The 20,999-nt window shown below is 37.0% G+C and overlaps 1 pseudogene; it reads right to left on the bottom strand.

Annotated features, from left to right (window-relative positions):
• The window catches only part of LOC149256873 (chaperonin 60 subunit beta 2, chloroplastic-like), a 116,597-nt pseudogene that overhangs the window by 61,113 nt on the left and 34,485 nt on the right, over nt 1-20,999 (bottom strand).

Below are 20,999 nucleotides of genomic sequence, written 5' to 3'. Positions count from 1 at the left end.
GTTCTTTCTTTGCTTTCTCTTCTTCTTCCCTCTTCCTCTGTTGTTCTAACTCTTTTTGTTTTCTTTGCTCTTGATCCTTTTGTGCCTTTTGCTGCCTTTCTATCTGCTCCCTTTTATGCTTCTCTGCCTGCAGCTTGTTTTTCATTTCCTCCTGTTGTTTATCATACTCTTTAATTGTAACAGGAGGTGAATTTATTTGCTGCTGACCAGGCTCGCTTGAGGAGGATGTTGGGGTTGTGGATAATAAATCTAGAGGCAAAGTTTGCAACCTTTGCTTTCTAAGTTTATTAAATTCAGTTAACTCCACATCTTCGTATCTCATTGCAGCAAGTTGTTTGATTTGGCTTATTGAATCGGCACTCATGAACAGGTCATCAAACTGATCTTCTTTATGGACAACCTTTGACAGTTTGGCCTGTTCCAAGGCAATGAAAGCAGTCTTTTTTGGATCATAGAGTCTGTTTGGAATAGAAGCCAGGGATACCATTTGGAGTTTTGCTGCTTCCTTTTCTGCATGCTTGTAATTCAGCAGCGTATAAACTCCAATTCTTAAAGGAAAAGAGGGCCATCCTTTCTTTTTCTCCTCTTTGAGAGTTTGTGTGACACCCTCAGACATAATCTGGTAGGAGATTTCCCGGGCTAACAATTTATCTGGGATGTACAGGGGGAGAACATGTGGCCTAGCCTTGCTTCCAAAAACTCTAATATAGGTAAAATGCTCTTCCCCGAACCAATGGGCTATGGCTGGTAGGTCAAAAGAAGCTTCATAGGAAATTCTTGGGATAGGTCTGTCGAAAATAGAATAGTGGACGGGCACCATGAAACCATTGCAAATTTGATACAAATGGTCTTTGTAAGAGGGTTTCCATAATTTCCGATGGTACAAGTGAATGGGTGTTGGGTCATGGGTGGTCCATCTCCAACCAAGGACAGGAAACTCAGAATTAAAACACAGGGTATCCATAATGTAAGCAGAGTAATAAAAGGGTGGGATTTTCCTCTCGGTGACTCTGGTTTTGGCCCTAAACTCACGAACAGCTATGACCAATTTATCAGACAGAATAGTGGCCCAATCCATGATTGTACTATTGACGGCCGCTTCCATTAAGGGAACCATATCAATATGGATATTAGCAGAGTCATGTAATCCCCACAATCTACACATCATAATCCCAGCATAGCAATAGGGAGAAGCCAAAGAAGCATTGGAGTACTTACCCGAAATGTCATGCTTGTGTTTAGCTGGATTCTGCCTCCAATCTCGGAGAGGTTCGGATGGTGATTCATTCTCTTTCGCGAACTTCTCCACAAAGGCTCTGTTATAGACTAGCTCAGGTTCAGGTAAATGATACATCCGCCTCAGGTCATCAGGCTTGAAGGACCCGAAAATCCTTCCATCCTTTGTATGAAAGGTTCTATCAGTGAGGGTAATTTCCTCAATTGCCCAACGTACCACATCAGTGTAAGGTAGGACTTGTTCTCTGGCTGCTATTCTGTGCAGAAAGGAGTCGGCCAAGTCTTTGAGAGTTGCCTCGGACTTCCTTAGTTCATCCACACTAGCCTCAGTTACTGTTTTTTCTGGTTGCTCAGCCTCTAACAAATTATATGTACCTTGCCATGTAGTGCTAGGAAGACCAGTGCATGTAGTATCTGAGATTAAGCCTTTCTTTGAAACTATAGCAGCTTGACCTGGGACAGGTGTTGCAGTAGAACCTGCCACCTTCTTGAATTTCTTTCCCATCATGTTCAGACTTCTCTCGACGGTTGAATTCTACACAAATACAAGAGAAATCGTAACAAGGAAATAACAATGACAATCCATAACGGGATAGATATATTACTTGAAGCGTGGTGAGATTAATTCTAAAAGTGGCTGCGGATCTAATGATTTGAGAAGGCACCGCAGATGTAATGATGGTGATTTTACAGCCTGCAGCTCCATAAATGACCATTACTCAAGTTATTAAACCGAATGACCCCTTAAAGCGTGCAACAGATTTTTTCAAAGGTCTAATCGTAAATGTTCGTTAAATCGAAGGGGCAAAGCTTTAAATACGCATGCATTACCTTATCCCTGTATTTAACGGCATTTTGAAATCTGTGCTTTTGTCAAATCGGATTTAAATATAACTTTGAAGCTTTGAAATAATCACCTTTTAGGGATTGTGGTCATCATTAAGCGTCATCGCATCGCATCGGGGGTGTGAATGATATTATCGTTTGGGAGAGATCTTGGCGAATGCCGATTGCGACATTGCATCATATTAGCGAGCGAACATAATCCCTAGATGTATATCAAGTGATTTACCGACTACCGATAGCGATATCACATCGCATCAGGAAAAGATCTGAACGTCTTATGAAAATGTATGGGATTCTGCCGACTACCGATAGCGATATCGCATCGGGTCGTGGCTTAAAACGCTTTTCATAAGAAGCAGCGCCGATAGTTGATCACCGATATTGTGTCGCATCGGGGAAAAGACATGTGCTTTTTCTGTGTGTGCATTGGCTATCGCCGATGGCCGATAGCGATATCGCATCGGAAAGGACCAAGGTAACAAGCGATCTTGCGATTGCTTTTTTGGACTTTAACCAAAAATTGCTTGTTATTTGTTCAAAAAGGCTTTTATTCACAAATTCATTTGATTATCATACCTTTTTCGAACAAATTCATTAATGCCAATTAAAATTTTAAAAGGGACCCATTTCATATGTTAATTGTTTGTGATAAAAATGTTATGAAATGGGGGGTTGTTGTAGGGCACAACAGTACATCAGGAGAAAAAGTAGCAGAATTAGTAAAAGCCCTGGAAGAGATGTCAATTCAGGCTATAGAAATGAAAAGACTGAAGGAGAAGGCAACAAGTTTAGAAACTGACTATAAACTTGCACAAAATTATGCAAAAAGAAGAGGCGTAGGAAGCCAACAGGATGAGTGAAAAGGTCAAAGCCCTGGAAAAGGACCTAACATTGGAGAAACCCCTTGGGCAAGCCAAGGAAAGGTTATGGGTGAATATCATTAACTTCGTCAAGGATATTTGGCCATCTATTCAAGTTATGTTTGAGAAAATAGAATTGATAAAGGTAGCTACAATAGCTATTCAGAAAGTCAAAGAGGAATTGGGTGAAAATCTAGAGGATGCCAATAGACTCATCCACTTCCTTAACAGAAAAAACAAATATGAGCTTCAGGAGCTCAATATAGAAGACAAGACTGAAACCATCTTGGAAATAAGGAAGGTCCTTTCCAAGAGAAACCTAATGTTGAACTTAGAAGAAAAGTGCCATAACATGCAGGTGGCCATTGATAGATTCATGGCCAAATTCCAAATTCTGAGGGAGAAAGGATTGCCTAGTCCATTGGTCATCAATGACAAAATTATGATATAGGTGGATTATGATAATAGATTAAGGCAGTTGGCTAAGGAACAAACTAGCACTTCATCTATAAAAGCACTGCCAACAAGAAAAGTTTTGTATAACACCTTCGAGAACTTTTATTTTCTCCTACATGAGATTAAATACTTGTTCATTACTAAGCCCAATTTTTCCAAGTACACCGAAGCTGATGAGATATATAGGCAGATGTTGAATGTGAAATTACCTTATGCAGAATGGTGGGAGACAATGATTGATTTACTGTGATAAATTTACAACAAAAAGTTACTGCACCAGTAAAATTAGAACAACAAGGTAAATAGATGAAAACAGGACAGCATGGTTAAAAAGTATCATGGTTAACGAAGTATCAGTTGAAAGGTAAAAGTTGAAGAAGATTCCAACATGAAAGAACACAACTAAAATCCAGCACAAAGGGCTACAAATTCAACCATAAAAGCCAACAGTACCACATAAAAAGGGACATCATGAAACAGTTCAATAGCTGTGTTTATCTTCTTGCAAGAAGATATTTGTATTTCCTAGATTAAATCTCAAGTTAGTTTGAGATATTTTGTAATAATTGTTTGTATAAATACTTCACAATTCGAAGTATGTAGGGTGGATTCTTAGACATTTCTATAGACTTTCTTGATCAAAATACTGTAAGCTATTGTATTATTGTTTGGGTCAGCAAGCTGGATTAATGAATAAAGCCAAGACATTTCACAGGATTCATGTGTGAAGCGAAGTACAGACAAGTATTTTTCTCTTATGTTGTTATCTTTCTTTAAAAGTTTTCCAACAATATTTAATGTATCTAAAATTTGAATGCTATAATATGGAATGATATCTCAGAATTTGCTTCATTGCACTCTGTTTTAACTATTATGCATTTTAATGTTTTCTGTTAATTATCTAAGTTAAGGAATTCTTGATTGCTCCTTAGTTTAGGTAGTCTCCCTTTGATCTATAGCGAAGGATTCTTAATTTCCCTTTGCTCATGATTATTCTCTATTCCTCATTTTAATCTCAACCTGAGAATTCTTAAGTGCTCTCTCGCCCTGGTTAATATTACCTCACCCATTTATCCCCAAGACCTGCACTTCACTTTGCTAGCTTGCCCTTTGAACACTCCCTTAAATGAGTAAACTTCCAGTTCTGTGCCCTTATTTGACTCCACAACCCAATAGTCCAGAGATATCATTTTATCCATCTTTTTTAAGGATTCCACCATCGAACCTTCAATACAAATCAAGACCCCCTGAACTTTAATAACTAGCCTAAAAATCCCAGAAAACAAAGCTAAATCATATAGAGAGAGCCCTCTCTAAGTCATAGGTTGTATACTTAAAAGAATGGTTTGTGGTTACCTCAGTCTTTTCCTTCTTCTGATAACTTTTAAGGAAAAATTCTAAGTGATAACATAGTGGCGACCATACTGGGGATCTCAAACCCTCAGTCCTAATAAAGCTTTAAGAAATTTTTAAATCTGTATTTTGAGCCTCTTAAAGTAATTTATTAGAAGTTATTTTAAAAATCTCACAAAAAGAAAACAATTAGAAAATTTTTGAAATTCTGGCTTCAAGGAGAACTCATTATACTAGGGCTAACCCAGATCCAAACCCTACCCCAGTAGTTGATAATCCCAACCTGATTTCAAGAAAATCCAAAAAAGAAGAAAGTTCAGCTAGTCACACACCTTTAGTTAAAGCTAATTCATGTCCTAATGAGTGGTTGTTTTTAGAAGATCTTCCCTTTGATGAGCAATTTGATTTGTCATTATTTAAAGCAAAGTCTGAAAGTGAAATATACGATACTGTTCTAGACCCTGATTTCATTGCAGATCTTGAAGTCCAAAAGGCCAACAAATCAATTGATGAATACATTCTGAATTCTCCACAGTCATCCCTTAGTACTGCCAAGATTCTTGAGCTTTCTAAGCAATTGTCCACTACTCTTAGTTCATCGTTGTTCCCTTCAACTTCTGAAGTCCATTCTCCACCACCATTTATACCTTCATTCCCTCACCAACCTAGTGTTGCTCATTCATCACTTACCAATCCTGGTTCATCATCCACTACTGTATCATCTCCAAGTACCTCAACCCCACATCTCAGCCACTCCCAACCTACAACCGTGGCTAATAGATATGCTCCTCTTGTTTTACCTGCCCCACTTGGTGCTATGCCAGCAGACTACCAAAGTAAAATTGTCCAATTTGATGGCATAGGACCCTACACTGCACAGCACCATGTCAATAAGATGACAGATTACTTTGAACACCATGAAATTGATATTAGGGATGTTCAAATGAGACTATTTGCTCAGACTTTAGTTGGTGATATTAGGAAATGGTTTAGAGAGTTACCTGCTAATAGTATTGATAATTTAGATATGTTTTACCAACAATTTTTGAATAGATGGGAAAAGAAAAAGAGCCCCTTATAGGTCCTTTCAGAGTATGAAAATATTATAAGGGGGCCCAATGAAACTGTACAATATTACTGCACTAGATTCAATAATATATATAATGCAATCCCAGTTAACCTTAGACCCCCACCTGATTTAGCATTAATAAAGTTTCCTGATGGTTTTGACATGGACATGGCATACCAACTTAGGGAAAGAAACCCCCCAAACTTAGAGGAAACACAAAGTGTAGCATTTAGTGTGGAAGCCACCCCCAACCTTAGAGGAAATGCAAAGTGTAGCAGTTAGTGTAGAAGCCAATTTGTTAGCTAAAAGAGCCAGAGTTAGGAATGAAAGGAGAGGAACTGCAAAAGATGAAGCTTCACCATCTGATCTCAAAATAGATGGTTTAGCCAAAAGTATGGAAAAACTAATGGATAGAATAGACAATATGGAGAGGAAACCTCAATGGGATAACCAACAAGCACCTCCAGTTAGAAACCCAAATTTTAGAAAAAACCAAAACCAAAACACTGGAAAAAATGGACCTGATCAGAATATTAGGCCTCCTTTTCAAGAAAATTATGTAGAAACATCCCAGCCAGAAGATCCAGAACAAGATACACAGATTAACCTGATGGGATTAGATGATGAGGATACTATTTTCCTAACCCAAGATGAGCAGGAACTGCATATGCTATAGCAATTGCAAATCTAGTCTGGAGAGTCATTTGATTATAAACAAGGATATGATTCTACCATCTTTGAAGTGCATAAATAGTATAACCTAAGGAGTAAAAAGAACTCTGATATCCCTGACCAAACCAAGAAAACAATGCCAAATCAACCCAAGAAAATCAAAGAATCCTCAGTTTATAAAATCCTCCAGATTCTCCCTAGACAGAACCAGAATCCTTCTGGCCCCACCATTGTCGATATAACACCTAATCAACCTTCTGATGATCAACCATCCACTTCAATTCCCCATAGAGAACTAGTGGAAAAACCTCAAAACACCAAATTTGAAAACCCATATAAAGAGGTCCCCAATAAAGGAAAAGAAGACCATCACACTCAAATCCCTGCTATGAAAATTCAAAACCCTTAAATAGAGAAAACCTCTTTGCCATTCAATCTAGGAGCATAGGTAGCTAAGCTAAAGAATGCAGTCCCTTTAATAGAACTAATCAAGAATGAGACCTGCAAGTCACAGATAAACCAGACTTTAAACATTGTTGAAAATGAGGATTCGGTCAACTTGTTTGATGACCAACCAGAACTTATATTAGGTCCAGATGTTAACGGAGAACCACTAGAAGGAGGAGTACCCCCTTTCTACATTAGCCTTAGCATCCATGACAAAATTCTACACAATGCAATTTTGGATTCTGGGGCCTCCCACAACTTCATGCCCAAATTAGTAATGGAGAAATTAAACCTAGACATTACAAGGCCTTACAAGGACTTATTCTCATTTGACTCAAGTCAAGTAAAGTGTCTAGGATTGATTAAAGACCTGTGTGTTACTTTAGTTCAATATCCTGCCAAAAGCATCCTTATGGATATTGTGGTTGCTGACATCCCACCAAAGTATGGCATGTTGTTATCTAGATCATGGGGAGCCAAACTTCAGGGATTTTTACAACTAGATATGTCATATGCAACAATCTCTATTTTTGGACAACCTAAGAAACTGTACCGAGAAACCTTAATGAAATACATGGTAAGTAGCCAGGATCGACCTCAAAACCTTCCTATCTACTCCGTACATTCCGAAATTGATTCCTTTATCTTGTATAATGCTGATCGAGCACAAGAAACTATTTTAGACAGTATTGATACAGAACCAAAAGAAATTGCAGTTTCTATTCAAAATGAAACTAACCAAACTTTAGAACTTTCCAATAAACAAGGTGGCCAAATTGCTATAAATGAGGAAAAGTTTGTTGCACCAGATGATGAAAATTATGAACATGAGATATTATGGCATCTTGAGTTTGATGGGCCAGTCAATAAGTTTGGAGCAGGAGCAGGAGTGTGGATATATAATCTAGAGAATAATCACTCAGAAGGCCATGCATACAAAAAGAATTTTAAATGTACTAACAATATGGCCAAGTATGAAGCATTAATTTTAGGTCTTAAATTAGTTAGAAATCTAGGAGATAAAAGAGTTTTTGTCATGGGAGACTCTGAAATAGTTATAAAACAGATTGATGTTATATATATGAAAACACAATATGCAGGCTTATAGTTTAGCAATGTTTTCTAGCACCTGCAAGTTACCCTTCCAACCTAACCATCAGTACGCTATTGAAGTTAGGAACAGACCTGCAATTCCAGATAATTTGAAGAACTGGCAAATATTTTCTGATGACAAGCAGATAAACAACTTTTTAATCTCATAAGAAGAGTTTGTAAATAGCAATATAGACACTGACACATCAATATATCCTAACACTAAAAATGGGATATAAATAAATTAGATAGAAGGCGAATAAATAGATAGATTTCATCCTACTAAATTTACCAAGTCAGATGTAGAAAACCTAGAGAAAGTTGAGATTGATGAAATAATCAGTGAAGACACCGAAGTAGTTAATATCAAAGATAATTTCTTACCTAAGGGATCAACGCCTTTGGAAGATTTTTTTGATTGAAATGATGTTCCTATTAAACCTAAAATGGAACCTTTGAAGTCTGATATAGAGGAGTGTAATATAGGCACTGATGAAAATCCAAAATTGATCAAACTTTCGAAATCATTACCTCCAACTGAAAAAGTGAAATAAATTGAATTATTAAAAGAATTTCAAGATGTCTTCTCTTATAGTTATGAGGACCTCAAATCCTATGACATCAACATCATACAACACACCATTCCTATAAAGGAAAATCAAAAGCCTTTCAAACAAAAACTTATAAGGATTAATCCTATCTTATCACCTGCAATTGAAAAGGAAATTCAAAGGATGTATGATGCCAAAATAATTGCACCAATCAAATTTTCTGATTGGGTCTCAAACTTGGTGCCAACTAGGAAGGAAACTGGTGAGATTAGACTTTGTGTGGATCTCAAAACCTCAACAAAGTGTCACTAAAAGGCAATTACCCTCTCCCCAAAATGGACCACATTTTATAGAGAGTAGTTGGAGCAACTAGAATCTCATTGTTGGATGGGTTTTCTGGTTACAATCAGATCTTAGTTCATCCTAATGATCAAGCCAAGCTTTCCTTTACTACTCCTTAGAGCACATTCATGTATGTGAAAATTCATTTTGGACTAATGAATGCAGGAGCCACTTTCTAGAGGGATATGGATATAGCCTTTGCAGAAGAAATTCATGATTTCCTTGTGATATATCTAGATGACATTACTGTATTTTCAAAATCTGAAAATCAACATTTGGATCATCTAAGGCAAGTTTTTATTAAATGCAGGAAATATGGAATCTCCTTGAGCCCCAAGAAGTTTTTGTTTAGGTTAGAAGAAGGAAAGTTATTAGGTCATATAATTTCAAAAGATGGTATCCGAATAGACTCTGCAAGAATAGAAGCCATCTTACAGATACAACATCCGAGGAACATTAGATAATTGCAAGCTTTCTTAGGGAAAATTAATTTTATTTGAAGATTTATTTCTAATTTAGCAGAGTTAATTAGATCGCTGAACAATATGCTGAAAGAAGATTCGACCATAAAATGGACTCTTGAGGCTAAGAAATCCTTTGAAGACATTAAAATAGCCTTAACTAAAACATCAGTGTTAATTAGTCCAAAATTTGACAGAGATTTCATCTTATTTTCCTTTGCTTCTAAGCATACAATTGCTACAGTTCTACTGTAGAAAAATGACCAGTGCTATGAACAACCTATTGCTTTCTTTAGCAAAGCCCTGAGAGATGCCCCCTTGAAATATAACATAATGGAAAAACAAGCCTTTTCTTTGGTCAAAGCCATCAAGGATTTTAGGGTATACATCTTATATTCTCATATAGTGGCCTACGTTCCTAATTCAGTAGTCAAAGACATCCTAACTCAGGAAGGTCCAGATGGAAAGAGGGTAAAGTGGACTGCTACTATTATAGAATATGATATAGAAATCAAACAAACTAAGTTAATCAAGAGCCAAGGTTTAGCCAAGATCATGGCTGAATCAAACTGTTAGGCCTTGGATATAAACTTTATTACAACAATAGATGATGGAGAGGAGATGGCGACTCCACTAATCAGCCAGGCCTTTATTGAACCACCATGGTATGTTGATGTTATTTACATTTTACTGAATTTACAAGCTCCTCCTGAATTATCTAGGACTAAAAGCGGGTTTTTAAAGATGAAATCCTTAAAATTTTGTACATTAGACAATGCTTTGTTTTGGAGAGATCATGAAGGAATTCTTCTCAATTGTTTATTAGAAGATGAAGTTAACAAGGTGTTGCAAGAGTTTCATGTAGGTGACTGTGGAAGACACCTTTACTGGAAGACCACTATAGAAAAAATTCTTAGAGCTGGTTTCTACTAGCCTACCCTGTTTTCTGATGTCAAGAAATATGTGACCTCCTGTCACAAATTTCAAATTTTTGAGGGAAAGAAAAAGATTTTACCTTTACCCCTCAAGCCAATCTCTGCTGAAATACCTTTTTAACAATCGGGTTTAGACTTCAATGGTGAAATTCACCCACCCTCCTCTGCCCAACACAAATGGATCCTCACAGCCATAGATTACTTCACAAAATGGATAGAGGCCATACCTTCAAGGAAAACCACAGACGTTGTTATCATAACCTTCCTTGAAACCAATATTCTATCAAGATTTAGATGTCCAACTAAGCTCATTACTGATAATGCAACAGCATTTAAATCCAAAATAATGATAGATTTCTACAACAAGTATCATGTAACCCTAGGCTATTCCATAGCCTATTATCCTCAAGGAAATGGACTGGCAGAATCCTCAAACAAAAGCCTGGTAAACATCATAAAAAAGTTGCTAGAGGACAATAAGAAAACATGGAATAAGAAGCTATTCAATGCCTTATGGGCAGACAGACTAACCACTAAGAAATCAATTGGTACTTCTACCTATCAACTAGTTTATGGGATGGAAGCTATTTTTCCATCTTCCTTGGGAACACCAGTGATTAAGTTGCTTCAAGAATTGCAGTTTGAACCACATAGTATCCAAAGAAGAATCAACCAAACAAGTCATGTTCAACAAACCAGGGAAGAGGTCTATATCAGGTCTCAAGTTGCGCAGGAAATGATTAAAAAGATTTTTTATAAGAGAACCAAGGTTGAAGATTTTTACCTTGGTGACAAAGTACTCAAGTGGTATTCAAGGATGGAAGACAAAGGTAAACATGGGAAAATTGATTTCCTATGGAAAGGCCCATATGTCATTTATGATTTCAGAGGTAATAATGCTTTCTTCCTAAGGGAAATGGATGGGACAGAAGTAGAAGGTGGGCCAGTGAATGGTTGAATGCTAAAACACTATTTTGAACATTGTTATTAATTTTCATTTTCCATTAGAGCACATTTTATTTTCAAAAGTCTAGATTGGACTGGATGGTGATTTTTGAAGTTGAAGCCCGGAGAGAAGGCCTTTGAAAGATTCATTGTCATAAGTATCAATAATGTAGAAGCATAAAGGAACATTTTGCAAGGTAACATCAACAACAATTCAGGGGCTACTGATCTACAAAGTTCTTGACATTTCACTAGAAAATATCATCCGCAAGTGGAGCCACTGTTAGGTTCCTATACCAATAGGAGTCATAATTTTGAATGACTAAGGTTATGCCTTGTAATATTGTAGATACCTCTACTTTCTGCAAATGTTTTCCATATTAAAAAATTAAAAAAATGTAAAGAGGATATGTCCTAAAAGAATAAACAAAGGACAAGAAGAATAAGAAAATGTCAGTAAAAAATGAAAGATATATGAATCCCAAAAGACAAAAGAGATCATGAAAATTTTCAAGTCAAAATGCCACTACTATTTACTTTCATGCATAATAATGATTGTGTGCAGCTTGTCACTCATGCCACAATCCATAGTAATCAAACCGTTCAATCTTGATTATATCGTGCTTTGAATTTTATGTTTATAGTTAGAGAATAAAATATGACCAAACAGTTTAATCTTGGAAGATCATTAGATAGTTAGAGTAAATAAAATGAAATAATCAGTTTAATCTGAGCCCTTAGATGATATAAGGTTAAAATTAGATAGTTTACTTTGTAAAAGAAAAGAAAAAGATTGATAAGGGTTTATCAACCTAAATGCACCCAAATAAAGTGAAGAAAAAATGGTAGGGTAAGTAAATGGGTAAGTAGTGGAAAGGTTGTAGAAATATCATGTGATTACATAAAAGCACTTATGTCATTGTGTTAAATGCATATTTCCAGTATGCATAAGCAGTAAACAAAGCAAATACAATGGTTCACAATATGATTTATTTAACATCCCCTCATTCATTTCACCCCTTTGCTTCACTAACTGCTCTTAAATAAGTTCTAGTACTTAAATCCTACAAGTCAAAAAGACTCAGGGCATTTCTCTGGCTTTTGAATGGGATGGGACCCTCGGCTTGATGGCTTATGGGCATAAGTGTTATAACCCCTTCATAAAAATACATTCCCCCTTCATAAAATCCATTTCCCCTCATTAACCTAAGAAAATCCCTTTTTCCTAATGTTTAAACACCATTTACCTAGGAAACGTGACTCACCCCCATGTAAATCATGTTTCACCAAAAAACCCACCAAATTTTTTTATCCTAAGTATAAATCAAAACGCGCAATCGCATACACTTTACCCCTTTTTACTTAGGAAAACCCACTCCGCTATCGCTTTCATATTAATTAACTAACTCTATTATATAAACCCATTGTAACCCTTTTCCCGTAAATAATTAAAACTCTATATAAAATACCCCAACCCCTTAGTTTAAATAAAAACTAATATAAACTACCCCTTATCCCAATATAACTTCACTTAATTTACCTAACCCTAGTAAAACTTAAGTTAATCTCGCATTGGCCTCACCCGATTCCCTAATCCCTCATTAAGCCCACCCAATCACATAACCCAGGATTAGTCCCTAAACTAATCTCGAACCGCCATAATTAAATCCCTGGGCCCCTCATCAACTCCCGTCATTTCCCCCCGCGCAACTTCGTCTCCCGACTACCATTGATCATCCCTTCCCCACATCCAACGACACACAACCATATCGGTCGCGTCCGATGGTTAAACAATAACCACCCAATAAAGTGGTTTTTCTCCCAGCCCCCGATGTTATGTGTCAGACGATGTATGGCATTGGGTGACCCCTCCAACGACCCTCCAAAACCATTTCCCCCACTCAATCGAAAAACCGTCAATTGTTCATCTAAAAGTGAAACCCGCCAAAATTAATCACTTTTTCTATAAAAGATCGCGAAGCCCTCTTTCGCCCTTTTTTCTGTGCATTCTATTTGTAAGTTGTGTCAACCATTGTTACCACTGTAAAAGTCGAAATTACCCACAGACTTCCAATTCCGCTCCAGAAGACACTGCAAATAGTCCAACCAACCTTTTTAGACCTTACCAGGACCACACCAACCACTGTAGCTGCTGTGAAACACCATTTTCAAAGCCAATTTTCCCAATTCTAGGTATTTCACCACAAATTACCTCTTACCCCTGCAAAGTTTGAGACCTTTAGCCTGTGCGGTATTTTATATTAAGAAATTGAGTAAAAATACTACCAATTTAAGAATTGCTTGCCTAAACCCTCTGAAAAGTTTTAAAACCTTTGATAAAAGCTCCCCAGAGCATAATTCAAATCCACAAGAACTGAATTATGGCTACCCCTGTCGCCATGGACGTTAGACCCATTACTACTCCACACCTAGACCTGGACCACCTTCCCCTGGCTGACAGGGATTTCCAAATCAAAGACACAACTGCAATAGAACTCCTGCTTAAAATTCATTGCTTAAGCAAAGACAAATACTTGAACCATACAAATGATATTGGCCTCTGGGAGTCCAATTTACCCAGACACTAGTTCCCCCAAGTTCATATCTTTCCAGAAGTTTTTCATATGTGCTATGCATGCTACATCCCCAACCATAGAGCCATAATGTCTCATGACCAGAAGGTCCTATTCACTATCACAACTGAGTCCATTAATGAAATGCTACAGTTCCAACCAGGGCCAAACCTAACCCCACTCTCAATTGGAGACTTGTTGGACCAGTATCCCAAGTTAAGCCCATCAAGATTGGCCTAGTTGTTCTAAACCTTCATTAGGGAGGATAAACACATCCCTAAGGACCCCCCTCCATATATAGAAACTATTTTCTCTAAATGGGGCCAGAACATTGTAACCATGAACTTATTCTTGCTTTCATGTCCATTTATACCCCAGGGCGTCCTCCTGCAACCGTATATGACTTTGCCAGTTTCATAGTTGATAGAATGCATGAGCAGTTCACAAGAATGGGAAATGAGAGGGTATTCAAATACTCTTCTATATTGTACCATATATTTTTGTATTATTAGTTGGATAATTTTCCTTTCACTCTCTAGAAGCTTGACACCAGGGGCCAGCCCAGATCTGTCATTTTTTTTTACCCCACTTTTCCATGAGTTTGGATCACCATATACATACTCAGACTTCATATATTCTTTTGTATATCCAATCATGACTATGCTCACTGGAAATCCCCCACCTAAAATAAGTCCAGAGATAAAAAGAGTCCTCCAGCTTTCTAAGCAAACCAAAGTGGGTAATTGGTACCTTTACCAAAACAACACAAAAATCAAAATATATGGTTTCCTCCCTGCGCCATATAAGTTGCCAAGATACCTCCCTATGAGGTTGTTTGCCTTAGAATATTACAGATAGATCATCAACACAGATGAAGTCAACTTTGTCAATCCCAAGAAGAAGGCCTATTTCAAAATCAAAGACCAATTAGGTCCCTTCATACGAAATTCTAGAGAGGCAAGGAAAGAGGGAGACCTAATCCTGCAAAGAATGAAATTTTAAAGGAGTTTTGTATGGAGATATGACCCTTTAGACTTCATTACCAAGAAAAGGAAAAAGGTCAAGCTAAGATCTTTTATTCACCAGCCCATACCAGAGATAGAGGAATATGCAAATCAAACAGAATGGGTGGAAAATACTTTAGTAGACAAAGACAGCATGAGGGTAGATGTAGAAAATGCTCTGATTGATTTGGAAAAACAGCTTGATGAGAGCACTTTCCTGCAGGTACCAGAAGAGAAAGAAAGAGCCATGAGCACCCCTCCAGTCATGAAAACTCCTTAGAATGAGGAGAAAAATCCAAAAAGAAATAGAGAGGGAACTTCCACTTAAGGAATGTACACCTCTAATTTGCAACAGAAAACAAGTCGTAGCAAGAGGCAAAGGTTCAATCCAGCCTCTGAACAAGAATACACAGAAGGATCAGCATAGGTTACCAACACAGAGGTAGACAAAAGTAGGCCCACAACTCCATCTAAAGACATACAAGAGTTTTCCACATCACAAACTCAGATGTTGGAAAGACAGCTTAGTGTGGAAGTGTCTTCCTTCAGTAGGCATGTTGACAAAGCCCACAACATAAAGGACAGGTATAAGGAAATAAAAATGAGAAACGAGAGGCTCAAAGCCCAAACATATGCTCAATACCTAAAGCTCACTCCCACAAATCAAACAAGGCTACTGTCAGCCTTTGATATCAAGGAGGGAAAGCTGTAGATGTCCTTTATCAAACCTATAGCACAACAACCCAAAACATGATCAGATTTCAAGAGGGTTGACTTTAAAGTGTTGACAAGGGATGTTCATCCCATAGACTAGATATAACTGCATAAACAGGCTGAAGAGATGATATACTCCACCCTAATAGGTAAAGCCATAGTTGCCCATTAGCTACAAAACTCTTTGAACAATATTGCGACACAGTTTTAGTTAGAGAAGGCCTCCTCACAGGCAAAGGATATGAGGATTAAGCCTTTGGAAGACTTGGTTATTGAGCTGGAACATGATCCCAAGGATATAAAAGCTACTGAGAAACTGATAAAGAAGAAGAATGATGATATTGTTGCACTAAAGAAGTAATTGAAGATACATAAACTGCAACATCCTCAAACACTTGAAGTCATAAAGAACCAAACCAAACATGAAGAGTTGATGGACTTGATCCTAAAACTCAATGATCAACTAAAAGAAACCGAGAAAGAATTGGATAATTTAATCCAATTAAAGCAGACTGACATTGCATCAACTTCTACGAATGTGATCCCTATAGTATCTACAACGGTCCCTTCTACACTGACAGCTTCACTTGCACCAACAACTCCACCTGCCACAACATTTCTAGTTACAATGGAGACTACAACAACAGCAGGTACATCAGGAGAAAAAGTAGCAGAATTAGTTAAAGCCCTGGAAGAGATGTCAATTCAGGCTACAAAAATGAAAAGACTGAAGGAAAAGGTAGCAAGTTTAGAAACTGACGATAAACTTACACAAATTATGCAAAAAGAAGAGGCACAGAAAGCCAACGGGATGAGTGAAAAGGTGAAAGCCTTGGAAAAGGACCTAACATTGGAGAAAACCCTTGGGCAAGCCAAGGAATTGTTATGGGCTAATATCATTGACTGCATCAAGGATATTTGGCCATGTATTCAGGTTATGTTTGAGCAAACAAAATTGATAAAGGTAGCTAGAGTAGCTATTCAGAAAGCCAAAGTGGAATTGGGTGAAAAGCCAGAGGATGCCAATAGACTCATCCATTTGACTTTGAAGTGTTGACAAGGGATGTTCATCCCATAAACTAGATATAATTGCATAAACAGGCTGGAGAGATGATATACTCCACCCTAATAGGTAAAGCCATAGTTGCCCATTAGCTACAAAACTCTTTGAACAACATTGCGACACAGTTTTAGTTAGAGAAGGCCTCCTCACCGGCAAAGGGTACGAGGATTAAGCCTTTGGAAGACTTGATTATTGAGCTGGAACATGATCCCAAGGATATAAAAGCTATTGAGTAGCTGATAAAGAAGAAGAATGATGATATTGTTGCACTAAAGAAGTAATTGAAGATACATAAACTGCAACATCCTCAAACACTTGAAGTCATAAAGAACCAAACCAAACATGAAGAGTTGATGGGCTTGGTCCTAAAACTCAATTATCAACTAAAAGGAACCGAGAAAGAATTGGATAATTTAATCCAATTAAAGCAGACTGACATTGCATCAACTTCTACGAATGTGATCCCTATAGTATCTACAACGGTCCCTTCTACACTGGAAGCTTCACTTGCACCAACAACTCCACCTGCCACAACATTGCGAGTTACAACGGAGACTACAACAGTAGTAGGTACATCAGGAGAAAAAGAAGCAGAATTAGTTAAAGCCCTGGAAGAGATGTCAATTCAACAGAAATGAAAAGACTGAAGGAAAAGGTAGCAAGTTTAGAAACTGACAATAAACTTACACAAATTATGCAAAAAGAAGAGGCACAGAAAGCCAACGGGATGAGTGAAAAGGTCAAAGCCTTGGAAAAGGACCTAACATTGGAGAAACCCCTTGGGCAAGCCAAGGAATTGTTATGGGCTAATATCATTGACTCCGTCAAGGATATTTGGCCATCTATTCAGGTTATGTTTGAGCAAACAAAATTGATAAAGGTAGCTAGAGTAGCTATTCAAAAAGTCAAAGTGGAATTGAGTGAAAAGCTAGAGGATTCCAATAGACTCATCCATTTCCTTAATAGCAAAAACAGATATGAGCTTCAGGAGCTCAATATAGAAGAAAAAACTAAAACCATCTTGGAAATAAGGAAGGTCCTTTCCAAGAGAAACCTAATGTTAAACTTATAAGAAAAGTGCCATAACATGCAAGTGGCCATTGATAGATTCATGGCCAAATTCCAAACTCTGAGGGAGAAAGGATTGACTAGTCCATTGGTCATCAATGAAAAACTTATGATACAACTAGACTGTGATAATAAATTAAGGCAGTTGGCTAAGAAACAAACTAGCACTTCATCTATAAAAGCATTGCCAACAGGAAAAGTTTTATATATCACCTTTGAGAACTTGTTTTTTCTCCAGCATGAGATTAAACACTTGTTCATCACTAAGCCTAATTTTTCCAAGTACACCGAAGCTAATGAGATATATAGGCGGATGATGAATGTGAAATTACCTAATGCAGAATGGTGGGAGACAATGATTGATTTACTGTGATAAATTTACAGCAAAAAGTTACTGCACGGTAAAAATAGAACAACAAGGTAAATAGATGAAAACATGACAGCATGGTTAAAGAGTATCAAGGTTAAAGAAGTATCAGGTGGAAGGTAAAAGTTGAATAAGATTCCAACGTCAAAGACCACAACTAAAAGCCAATACAAAGGGCTAAAAATTCAACCATAAAAGCAAGCAGTACCACATAAAAAGGGACAACATGAAATAGTTCAATAGCTGTTTCTATCTTCTTGCAAGAAAATATTTGTATTTCCTAGATTAAATCTCAAGTTAGTTTGAGATATTTTCTAATAAATTTTTGTATAAATACTTCACAATTCAAAGTATGTATGGTGGATTCTTAGACATTTCTATAGACTTTCTTGATCGAAAAATGTAAGCTATTGTATCACTGTTTGGGCCAACAAGTTGGATTAATGAATAAAGCCAAGACATTTCACAGGATTCATGTGTGAAGCGAAGTACATACAAGTATTTGTATCTTGTGTTGTTATATTTCTTTAATAGTGTTCCCACAATATTTAATGTATCTGAAATTTGAATGCTATAATATGGATTGATATCTCAAAATTTGCTTCATTGCACTCCGTTTTCACTATTATGCATTGTAATGTTTTCTGCTAATTATCTAAGTTAAGGAATTCTTGATTGCTCCTTAGTTTAAGTAGTCTCCCTCTGATCTATAGCAAAGGATTCTTAATTGCCATTTTCTCATGATTATTCTTTGTTCTTCATTTTAATCCCGGTCTAAGAATTCTTAAGTGCTATCTCGCCATGGTTAAGATTACCTCACCCATTCAGCTCCAAGACCTACACTTCACTCTGTTAACTTGCCCTTCGAACACTCCCTTTAATGAGTTAACTTCCAGTTCTGTTGCCCTTCTTTAACTCCATAACCCAATAGTCCAGAGACATCATTCTATCCATCTGTTTTAAGGATTCCACCATTCAACCTTCAATACAAATCAAAACCCCTTGAACTTTAAGAACTAGCCTAAAATCCCAGCAAACAAAGCTAAATCCAGGGAAAATTTTAGGGGCTAATATTCGTAGGTGGGCTAATTTTCCATGCCTTTTCTAGAAAAAGGATTCTCTAATTTCCATTTTTTCTAAATATAATTCGCCCAAATTTTATAGTATAAAATTATTTCACCTTAATGATCGCCAAAATTTTATATAGAGGCTGTACAAAATTATTAGAAATTTGAATCTTTTTACAAAAATATTTTCGAACATTTGATAGATTGCATATGATGGACTACGATATTTGCCAAGGTTTCTAAACTTTAAGTTAAATTTCCATCCTTAAAATTTTCCCTAGCTAAATCATATAGAGAGAGCCCTCTCTTAGTCATAGGTTGGCTAGAGCCTATACTTAAAAGTTTGGTTTGTGGTTACCTCAGTCTTTTCCTTCTTCTGATAACTTATAGGGAAAAACTCTGAGTGACAACATAGTAGCGACCATACTGAGGATCTCAAACCCTCAATCCTAATAAAGCTTTAAGAAATTTTTAAATCTGTATTATGAGCCTCTTAAAGTAATTTATTAGAAGTTATTTTAAAAATCTCACAAAAAGAAAACAATTAGAAAAATTTTGAAATTCTGGCTCCAAGGAGAATTCATTATACTTGGGCTAACCCAGATCCAAACCCTACCCCAGTAGTTGATAATCCCAACCTGATTTCAAGAAAATCCCAAAAAGAAGAAAGTTCAGCGAGTCACACACCTTTAATTAAAGCTAATTCATGTCTTGATGAGTAGTTGTTTTTAGAAGATCTTCCCTTTGATGAGCAATTTGATTTGTCATTATTTAAAGCAAAGTCTGAAAGTGAAATATATGATATTGTTCTAGACCCTGATTTCATTGCAGACCTTGAAGTCCAAAAGGCCAACAAATCAATTGATGAATACATTCTGAATTCTCCACAATCATCCCTTAGGACTTCCAAGATCCCTGAGCTTTCTGAACAATTGTCTACTACTCTTAGTTCACCGTTGTTCCCTTCAACTTCTGAAGTCCATTCTCCACCACCATTTATACCTTCACTCCCTCACCAACCTAGTGTTGTTCATTCATCACCTACCAGTCTTGGTTCATCATCCACTACTGCATCATCTCCAAGTACCTCAACCCCACATCTCAACCACTCCCAACTTATAGCTATGGCTAATAGATATGCTCCTCTTGTTTTACATGCCCCACTTGGTGCTATGCCAGCAGACTACCAAAGTAAAATTGTTCAATTTGATGGCATACGACCCTACACTGCAGAACGCCATGTCAATAAGATGACAGATTACTTTGAACTACATGAAATTGATATTGGGGATGTTCAAATGAGACTATTTGCTCAGACTTTAGCTGGTGATGTTAGGAAATGGTTTAGAGCGTTACCTGCTAATAGTATTGATAATTTAGATATGTTTTACCAACAATTTTTGAATAGATGGGAAAAGAAAAAGAACCCCTTACAAATCCTTTCAAAGTATGAAAATATTAGAAGGGGACCCAATGAAACTGTACAAGGTTACTGCACTAGATTCAATAATATATATAATGCAATCCCAGTTAACCTTAGACCCCCACCTGATTTAGCATTAATAAATTTTCCTGATGGTTTTGACATGGACATGGCATACCAACTCAGGGAAAGAAACCCCCCAACCTTAGAGGAAATGCAAAGTGTAGCAGTTAGTGTAGAAGCCAATTTGTTAGCTAAAAGAGCCAGAGTTAGGAATGAAAGGAGAGGAACTACAAAAGATGAAGCTTCACCATCTGATCTCAAAATAGATGGTTTAGCCAAAAGTATGGAAAAACTAATAGATAGAATAGACAATGTGGAGAGGAAACCTCAATGGGATAACCAACATGCACCTCCAGTTAGAAACCCAAATTTTAAAATCCAAAACCAAAACA

This window comes from Pinus tabuliformis, chromosome 7 (assembly GCF_031772625.1).
Source record: "Pinus tabuliformis cultivar Carrire ecotype Pingquan chromosome 7, CPIR1, whole genome shotgun sequence".
Classification (NCBI taxonomy): Eukaryota; Viridiplantae; Streptophyta; class Pinopsida; order Pinales; family Pinaceae; genus Pinus; species Pinus tabuliformis.
The sequence above is the reverse complement of the archived record's forward strand: the minus strand, read 5'-3'. Positions and strand labels throughout refer to the sequence as shown.